Source organism: Physeter macrocephalus, chromosome 6 (genome assembly GCF_002837175.3).
Source record: "Physeter macrocephalus isolate SW-GA chromosome 6, ASM283717v5, whole genome shotgun sequence".
In the NCBI taxonomy this organism is placed as follows: domain Eukaryota; kingdom Metazoa; phylum Chordata; class Mammalia; order Artiodactyla; family Physeteridae; genus Physeter; species Physeter macrocephalus.
The window spans coordinates 8820048-8831063 of record NC_041219.1 but is presented as its reverse complement, the minus strand read 5'-3'; positions in this window follow the sequence as shown (position 1 = coordinate 8831063).

Below are 11016 nucleotides of genomic sequence, written 5' to 3'. Positions count from 1 at the left end.
AATCAGAAACCAAAACCTAACTTCAAGCCCAGTCTTTAAAAGTGAAGGTTATAAAGACTCTGCTGTTACATAGAAAAGTGCTTAAGATATAATGCTCAGTGGACTAAAAAAGGAACCAAAAAGTTAAACATATAGTATAATTCCAACTTAAGAACTGGAATTACTTGAATAATACTCTAAGTGTAATATACGCTTAAATGGAAACATACAAAAATGCCATAGTAATGAAATTATGGATATTATTTGGTACTTTGATTTCTTTTCAGAGTTTCATATTATATTATGAAATATTCATATCAAAATACACAATGGTAGAGGCATTCAGCTTTTCAGTATTTTCAAACACATAACATACCTGCATTTATTTTTATAAGTATTTTTCTCTATTATTTTAGCTTTCTTAAAAAGATCGTAAGTTACAGGCATGTTTAAGTCACATTGGTTAAAATATTTTATTTATAATATTTTATGTTCATATCATTTGAATAAATTCTACTGTTTAAAATATCAGTAAACTATTGATAGCATAATTATTGTAGTAGTAACTAATTATACCTATTGTCTTCTGAATCTTATTGAACCTGCAGAATTTTAGCTATAGACAATATATTTTACAAAAAAACTTGTAAATTTCACAGCTATGTTTTGACAAAAGAGCCAAACTTGAAGATGAGGATTTAGAATGGGTTCTGTAAAGAATACACCTTCTATTAGACAAGATTAAAAACAAATCTGTAGCTTTGGGAATGATCTCTTTCCTTCAACTACTATTTGTAATATTTTAGAATTTCATAATTTAAAAATACAGAATATAATTCCCTTTTTTCAAATAAATTCAATATAAATTTAATTATACAGTTTGAGCAATGTATTGTTAATTAGAGCTATTATGATATTTTAAGGATGTTATCTGAATGTATTTTCACCGTATACTAAGCACAGTGGTGTACTTTGTGGTAGCATTCTTCCAAATACTGAGAGCAAAGAAAAAGAGCAGATTTTTTTTAAAAAGGTTAAATGCCTACCAAGAAACTAATATTATTAATATATTCTTGTGCCACTAAATAAAGTGCCCATCCAAGTGTACCTCCTTCTAGAGATGGCATTCAGCCAGATTGATATTCAAAACCTAGCTTAATATTCAGAATAAATATTAATGTAGCTATGAAATGATAAATGATAGAAACAGAATATGACCACATGTTGCTCATTGGCATTTGGTAAGTTACAGAATAAACAACCTAAGAGTCATTACTTACAGTTCTTTTCCCCATCTTACATATACACACACAAACACACACACAATACATACCTCACACATAATCAAAGCCAAAAGAATTTCATTATATTAACTTACAAAACTCACCATTTAAAAGTTGAAGTTAAATTATACATCTTCTTCCTGAGAACTGCTTTTTCTGAAACTGTTTTAGTTGACTCGAGCAGTTTGAAAGTTTGACTTTTTGAACACTTTTTCAGCCCAGAAGATTTTATATAAATCATATCCAGATTGGAAGCATTATATTAAATGCAAATTTTTGGAAAACTAAATTATTGAAGAAATATAATGCTAAGATAAAGACAATGAATATCTTAACTAGGTGCAAAGTAATCGAAGTTGCCGATACCTTGTCATTTGTATATTGTTTCTTTTCTTTTGGTTCTGTGTACTTGCCTTTTACTTTGCATTTATTTTTTTGGCTATTAAAAATGATCGGTATCTTAAGCCTTGCATTATAGTCTGCGCTGACTGCCTGGAGATTTTACTGGTATACTTTGGCTGTGTTTGTGGCTAATTGACTATTTTCAAACATAATTCTCAGAAGAAAAAATTTATTTCAAATTGAAAATACGTGCTCAGGGCCACATATAAGTAAAATAATATTCTGCTATCTATCGCTGAGTAACAATCCATTCCAAAACTTAATGGTGTAAAACAGCAACTGTTGGTCAGAAATTTAGGTAAGGCACTGTGGAAACAGCTTGTCTCTGTTCCATGATATCTAGGACCCAAGCAGAAAGAGCAGCTCTATTTGGATCATGTTGATCTCATGATAAAGGAAAACAGTAAGGAAGGTGGTATCAACACTCTGGGAAAGGTATGCTGTGGTTCATAAACCTGCTCAGTTTTACTCACATGTCATTGTATAATACAAGTCAGCTGGATAAAGCCACCTTTAATGGAGAGGGGACGAATGCATCCCCAGCAGAAGCACTGCTAGTCACATGGTAATGGGCAAGAATGCACAATTATTTGATCTCATTAACATCTGTATCTTAGACTCTATCTCATATCAACATCTATATGTTTTAATCTCTCCAGATAATTCTTAAGATCACAGAGCTTTCGAGGCTACTGTTCTAGGCTCAACCTCTAAACACACTAAAAAAAAATCACAGATATTTTACAAAGCATTTCTTTGAGCCAACTCCATTTGCTATCTAAATGATACCCATAGATTCATGAGTAAGCCTTTGCCAATGAAAACAATAACATACAAATTATAAATCTTTCAGAATGGAAAATGATGACTGATGTTGATTTCCACACTCACCTCTCAGATCAAACTGGCAATTACCAAACAGCTGTCTCAGAACACTACAGGTTTTCAGAGGGAGAATTTCTGTGTGTGTGTGTGTGTGTGTGTGTGTGTGTGTGTGTGTGTGTGTGTGTGTCTGGTGTATAAGCAAATATTTATCTGTGGCTACTTACTTTAATTGCAGCTGCTTATTCCCAACAAATGGTTGTTCAACTGAAAGGCGGAGGAAGGGCTATAGGAATGAAGAGTGTCTGACTCTCTGCGAATGTGAGTAAAAATGGAAATGCAAAGTATTCTTCACATTGAATAATGACAATCTAATGAAAGATGCTAATGATGAGGTTGTCCACAGTATTGTTTGGTTATCGTTAACAAATCACATTATCTTCCCCTTTCTCTGTAGCAATCAGTCTCCTGAAGCAAACTACATGGTAAATTCTTTTGACAGAAAGCAATTCTTTTTCCTCATTTCCTCCTTAACTCTATAATGAAATCCTAATGAATACTAAAGGTTTCTGTGAGTAGTACAATAATCATCTATTGTATTACTGATTGAAAGGAACTTGCTGCACATTCAGAGAGATATAAAGGATCTGATTTTCAGACAAATAGTTCTGATAGGCAGATTCAGGACAAATCTAAATTGTGTTTAATTATGCTACTGCGCAGTGTTCTTAAAATGGTTTTTCACATGTCAAGTTAATATCCTTAAAATCTTTAAGCACTATTCTAACGTGTAGAGTCTATTTCCTGATTAGCTACATACATTATAATATTATTTCTACATCTTAGCACTCTGGGAATAATGACATAATGGTAGTCTAGGAAGTCAAAATATTGTCCTAAATAAAATCTTTAGGGATAACGTTTTGGAACATGTATGCTTATAGAGAGGAGTGCTCTTCTAGCGTTAATTTGATGGCCTTTCTAAGAATGAAAATATTTTTGTTTTCATGCACGCAATTGCCTACAGGTTTAAACTCAGCTTTGTAAAGGAAACGCATACATATTATGAAAAATGTGCTGTTTCAGTTATGTTTGTTATGGCATTCCCAACCTAATGAATGGCTTGCTGTAGCCAAGAGCTTGAAGCCCCTAACCTGAACACATGTACATGTATTTCATCATGTGTGCTCACTGTAACTTTACAATGTTAACGGAGAAAAACATGAATTCATTAAAAAAGTTTGACCTAGAAGAGAAAATGAAAGTGATTTTTAAAATTTAGATTTCAAAATAAACTCAGTTGAAAAATTATTGCTACATGGCACACAGCTAATAGTTTACTGGAAATTTCTGGCCTAATTGCATTCTATGTCTTTGCAGTCAGTAGCCTCAAAATATAATTTTCTTGAATTTTCACCTTTTGGTGCTCTTTTCATTTTTTTATTAGTTCCTTTTTTTAATGCATCTGATATGTCTGACTAAATATATCTTTTTTTAAATTTGATTTGATTTTTTCAACATCTTTTTTGGAGTATAATTGCTTTACAATGGTGTGTTAGTTTCTGCTTTATAACAAAGTGAATCAGCTATACATATACATATATATCCCCATATCTCTTCCCTCTTGTGTCTCCCTCCCACCCTCCCTATCCCACCCTCCCTATCCCACCCCTCTAGGTGGTCACAAAGCACCGAGCTGACCTCCCTGGGCTATGCAGCTGCTTCCCACTAGCTATCTATTTTACATTTGGTAGTGTAGGTATGTCCGTGCCACTCTCTCACTTCATCCCAGCTTACCCTTCCCTCTCCCCGTGATCTCAAGTCTGTTCTCTACATCTGCGTCTTTATTCCTGTCCTGCCCTATGTTCTTCATAACCATTTTTTTTCTTTAGATTCCATATATATGTGTTACCATACGGTATTTGTTTTTCTCTTTCAGACTTACTTCACTCTGTATGACAGACTCTAGGTCCATCCACCTGACTACAAATAACTCAATTTCATTTCTTTTTATGGCTTAGCCTGTCATGGAAAACTACTCTCTTTTCCCCAAACAATCACAAAATTTAACAAGGCTTGGTGGAAAAAAAAAAAAAATGGGACAAGTGACCCAACGAAAGATCTTTCATTTGAGCTACCTGCTATTTGGCTATTTCACACTTGTCAGTTTCTTTAAATGCCAAAATGAATGACACTGTATATGAGATCAGCTATCAATATAGTTTATCAATACCTTTTTAGCTTGATTTTGTGATTAATCTACCATCTTGAAACCACAGGTCATTCACTTAAAGTTTTAAGGGGTGTATCTTCTGTGATTACTCTGATATGATTCCACAATTTTCAAATTCTGAGGTCAAGTGATAAAATCAATATAGGAAAATATATATATAACTTTCTTTCCAAAACTATTTCTTCTAAGTTGTCTTGTCAGATTTGTATACTTGTGTAGGACATAAACATAATATACAGCAACAAATATTGTAAGGTACACTTTGATTGAGGAAATAATGATGCCTTATATAATTATGAAGAATGAATTCCAGGGAATTCTCTTGCAGTTCAGTGGTTAGGACTCCACGCTTTCACTGTGGAGGGCCTGGGTTCAGTCCGTGGTGGGGAAACTAATATCCTGCAAGCCACAGTGTGGCCAAAAAAAAAAAAAAGAAGAATGCAGTCAAAATGAGCCACCTACAATTGGTCTTGTATTTTGGGATTTTGAAGGGATAAATTAAAACTCACTATACAAATACATGAATTATCAAATACTCATAAAAGAAGAGGTTAATCATCTTTAAAGGGGTGTCTGAGAACTACAGAAGCACTGAAGTATAAAGGTGATGAGGGTATAATCTCCTATGGTCAGTACTAGAATATGATTGTAATTAAGAAAAGTGGAACCCAATCAACTCTATTATAAACTATCAAAAGAAGGGAAGTATCTAGAGTAAAATACATGAAAAGATAATTTAAAGAAGTGAAAATACAAATGACTAATAAATAAAGTTTCAAGTTCAGCTAGTAACTTAATTAAAATAATAGTGAGATGTCATTTTTACCTATCAAATTGTCAAAGATTATGAATAGAGTAATACCAAATGTCTGCAAATGTTCAACAAGAAAATTTATCTCATACATTTCTGGTGGCATGTAAAGTTTTGCCTTTTCTGGAATGCAGTTAGTAGAAGTGTATGTATAACTTTTAAATATATTTATAATATTTTGATTAAATCCACTTTTAAGAAGTAATTCTATGGTGAGAGTGTCCTAAAGGTGATAATAATAATAAAATGTATAAATAATCAAAATATCAAAAATAGGAAACCGATGAAATATATTTTCTAATATGATGGATAATTAGTCTTTAATTATGTTTTTGGAGAACTTAAGGACATGTTAAGTAAGAAAAACAATGTATAAAAATGTGCATGTGTATTCAATTATGTTTTTCATTACATACATCTATATGCATGGAAAATGCTAGTAGGAAATATTAAAATGTTAAGGGTTATATTTATATTCTGAAATTGCAGTTAATGCTTATTATTAACGTAGATATAATGGTTAGGCAATAATGATTTACATTTACTTAGTATTCTTTACAAATAATTTTCTAAACTTTATGTAGAGCTTTGGGACTTGTTTTTTTAAAAAAATAACACTGGTAATATGATTTAATCATATTGTTGTGTGTAATTATAGTTCATCTCTTTTTATTGCTCATACCAGTTGGTTTTTGCTGTATAACAACCATCCCAAAATATATTGGCTTCAAAGAGCAATCACATACTAGTTCACTGTTCTTTGGGTCAACAACTTAGGTTGAGCTCCAACAGGCAGTACCTATGCTGATTGCACAGTGCACACACACACACACACACACACACACACACACAAGCAGCTGCAATCAGCTCATAGTTTAATTTGGAGTGTGGTTGTTCTAGTGGCATTCTTTACTTGTTTGATGATAGTGCTGGCAGTTAGTAGGTGACGGCTGTCAGCTCGGGGTGATAGAGTTAACTGGAACACATGTCTCCAGTAGATTAGCCTGGGCTTAAACACACAGTGACAGTTGCAAGTTTTCTGTGAAAAGCACTTTTTAAGTTTCTCCTTGCATCACATTTGCTATCATCTTATTGGCCAAAGTACATGCTCCACAGTCAGCATGCAACGGTACTAAACAAGGACATTAGTCTAAGGAGGAATAAACAAAATTAGGGACCATTACTGCTAAAAAGTACCAGATCCTTCAATTTTATTCCATATATACCATAATTTACTTATCCATTATCCTGTTTACAGATATTTAGATGGTTTCTGGGATTTGTTGTTGTGAATACGGTTATTAGGAGTGCTTCTATATATGTGTACTGTTCTTGGTGCAAAAAATCCTTAAATATATAACTAAGAGGGGAATTGCTGGGAAAGTATGTGAATAGTCAATTGTATAGGATAATGCCATCTTTTCCCCAAATTATACTCTCACTGGCAATGGGCAAGACAGAAAATTGAAACACATCATCACCAAAACTCACTGCAGTTGAAAAAAAAATAAGACTATTTTGTCTTCAATATTGAAAAATAACAATTAAATATAACAAGTATAATTTTAGTTATATAGGGAATAGGCTATGTGAAACTTAGAGAATATGAATGTTAGAGTATATAATTGCTTGCTCAGCTATTATTTATTCATTCACAAACATCTGTTAAGTACTTAACAGGACACTGTGTTAAGGGATAAAGGCATATTTTTTAAAAAGGAATGATCCTTGCCTTCAAGGATATAATGATTAATTTTATGTGTCAATTTGACTGGCCATGGGGCACCCAGATTAAATATTATTTCTGGATGTGTTTGTGAGGGTGTTTCCAGATGAGATCAGCAACTGAGTCCGTGATGTCAGTCAAGTAGATTTCCCTCCCCAATGTGGGGTAGGCATCATCCAATCCACTGAGGACCTGAATAGAACAAAAAACAGAAAAAGGAAGAATTCACCTTTTTTTCGCTTCCTGCCTGCCTAGTTGAGTTGGAACATCTCATCTTAACATTTCCAGCCCTCAGAATGGGATTTTTTTAGACGCATTCTGACAACTATTTTATTCATGCTGTTTCCACGAGGGGAAATTACACCACCTTTCCTGGGTCTCCAGCTTGCAGACAGCAGATAGTGGGACTTCTTAGCTTCCACAGTCACATGAGCCAAATCCTCATAATAAATCTCCATACTACAAGTTCTGTTTGGAGAAACCTGACTAATGCAAAGGGCTTGTGGATATAAGCATGTAGGAAAACTAAGCATTAACAGCAATAGCTGACACTTACATAGAGCTTTCTATATACTAGATGTATATTATATATACATATACACAGAAATATATATACACACACGGACATCCCCACACTCAGGTATTGTACCTGAATATCAAAGATCTCATATATATAGTAAGGAGACTCATGAAAAGAGAAATTCTTATAAATTAATATTTAAGGTTTGAATGATACATTTTTTAAAGCAACGTAAGTCTGATAAGAGATAAGGAAAAAAATCCTTTCCTTAGAGGATAGAATTAGGCTATAAATGGGGTAAAAAAAAAAGAACTGGAGAAATGATGGAGAATAATTACAAGGAAAGTTCAAAGAAAGGCTTGTTTAAACATTCCTTGTAAATTATCACTATTTTGATTAGCTGGTGATTCTTGTTCTGACACATGGATTACAGAGCTGGAAGAAAGGTGAGGGAAAAAAAGAAATACCAGACACTTAAATTATAACCCAGTAAAAAGGTCAAAGAAACGCTAGTTAACACTTTGTTTCTTAGGGTATATGAAATATAAAAAGAACTAAAAGCTCAAAAACAAAAAGAAGAGCCTTTGCCATGTAAGGGCCAAAGTCAAATGGGTGCCCAGAGGAATAATAAAAATGCCCTTCTTTTAGCAAGCAAAAAAAATTCAAAAATAAAGCTTAACAATACAAATAGAAAACAGCCATCAGTGTGACTAGGTATTCATTTTGTGGTCCTGCTTTATCAGTTATTGTGTTTCCCAGTCAGTTATAGTGTTAAATATCACCCAACAGATTAGATTTCAGTGGAACAATTCCAGCTAACTTGAAATTAGTCATGATAATGAGGAGAAAGAAGCTTCTGGACAGCTCCCAAGCTTCATTCATCTGTAAGTTCTGAATTTTTGAATCAAAACTTTGTAAGGACTAAAAGCGTTTTTAAAAAGGATAAATATAGTTTTCACCATTTTTAAAATTACCTATTGCTTTTATAATATAGATACAGAGGAATAAAAAAAGCTAAATCACAGGAGTTGGGAAGAGAAAAGAAAGGGAAACATATGAATATCTGTGCAATAGCCAAATATCTGACTTTTTCCATTTAATGCTTGTACCAGTCAATGTAAGCCAGCTTTACCAATATAACAAACTCTGCCACAGTCTCAGTGGCTTAAAACTATAAAAGTTTATCCTCATGTTACCTGTCTGCTAAGGGTTTGCTGAGGTTTCTGCTCTGTGTGATCCTCATGATGAAACACCTACTAGAACATTGTCAGTAATCAAGGCAGAGAGAAATAGAAGGTCGAAAATCACGCAGGTAACATATAACAATTATGCGTATATTTTATTGGCCAAAGTAGACATATGGCACACCTAACTTCACAAGAACAGAGGCATGCAATCCAACCATGTACATAAGAAAAAATATAGAAATATTTGCTGGATAGAAATAGCAAACACCACAAGGCTCATAAAAGTCCATTTTAGTAATGAAATTAAGCCCCAGGGAGGTCAAACAACCACTCAGTGACACTTATTAGTGGAATAGCCAGTTTTGATATTCAGGCATTTCTGACTTCAGGATGTGAATTGGGAAATGGGTAGGATGAATGCTTGATTAATTCAATGTTACAAAGTCCTTGGTACTGGAAGTTGCCTTACTTGTGGAACAGCAGCATCACCTAAGAATTTAATAGAAATGTACAATCTCAGCCCCACCCAAGATACTGAACCAGAATTTGCCTTGTAATAAGGTCTCTTGGCAATTCATCTGTACTTAAAGTTTGAGAAGTCCTGTCTTAAACTTCTTTGTCTTTGAGCACACATGAAGTCTCATCGGAAGTAACCCACGGCTGTCCCCTGGTCCAAGCCTACACCTATCCATTTAGAAAGCCTTCCCCCAGATTTCCCATCACCACCACTACCCAGTCATTTCTGGGACCCTATGTAGGAATGTGATAAGGATAACTATCTTCCTTCAACTTTAATACACCTCTGTTTACTCTCCCCGCTGTCTTTCTCCAGGCACAGTGACCTCTCTTTCCTGTGTCTGCTGGCCCGCAGAATAACAAATATGTCCTATTATCTGTGCCACAGCTGAGGAAATAGGTGAAGAATGGACCTCTCTGGAAATCGCATTACGACTGACTATCTGGGCCTCTAAGCAGCGCTGCTTATGCCCAGAATCAAACACATTCATATACGTACACAGCTTCTACAGCTGTTCCTTTGCGCAACACTTTTTAAATGGCTCAAGATCAGTCTATTGACCAAATGTAGGCAATGGTGAAGGGATGAGAGAGAACTTTTTCTCATCTCTATTGTGCATAGTTCTCTTTTATCTTCCTAAGAATATCAACCCCCAAAGAACTGTGCCCCATCCACCCAATTCAACAACAAAAAAAATGAAACTCTCTCATGCATACTAGTAATTCATGTAAATAACACTTGGGGTAAGGGGTACTTCAGGTCAGCATAAATTATCTCTTACAATTAACATATCATATCATATCATATCTAGGATACTAAATAATCATTTTGAGTAAACCTAAAGTCCCTCTTACTTTGACAAGTGGTATTGCTTCATACTACTTCTATTCAAATAATTATCATAGAGAATATTAACCTCGAGTGTTTTGGAATCTTTCTGCTATTAAAAACAAGACAACAGACCCCAAATGGAGTTGCCTATGCTAAACCTCACACCACCACCAAGACTTCACTTAATTACAGTTTCTGCTTTCCCAGAAATGGAATCTTAAACCAGTCAATCAGGAATTGTCTGATCAGCACTAGTTAAGTAATCTGCCTGTCAGACCCCTGTCATCTCCTAAAAGAAAGTAACTTTGTCGTAATCAATCCACTTCTTTGCCTAGTATAACTTGCTTGTTCTTGCTCCCTTCTGTATGTAAAAGTTTTTCATTTTATACAGGTCCTCAGAGCTCCCTTCTATCTGCTAGTTTCAATACTATCTGACTGGAATTCATTTTTGCCCAAATAAACTCTTAAAATTTTTAATATAACTCATAAAATTTATCTCTTAACATTGTTATACATAATAATAAATTGAAACTTTAAAGAAAACCTATAGCTAATAAAGAAATAATGAAGGGCTTCCCTGGTGGCGCAGTGGTTGCACGTCCGCCTGCCGATGCAGGGGAACCGGGTTCGCGCCCCGGTCTGGGAGGATCCCACGTGCCGCGGAGCGGCTGGGCCCGTGAGCCATGGCCGCTGAGCATGCGCATC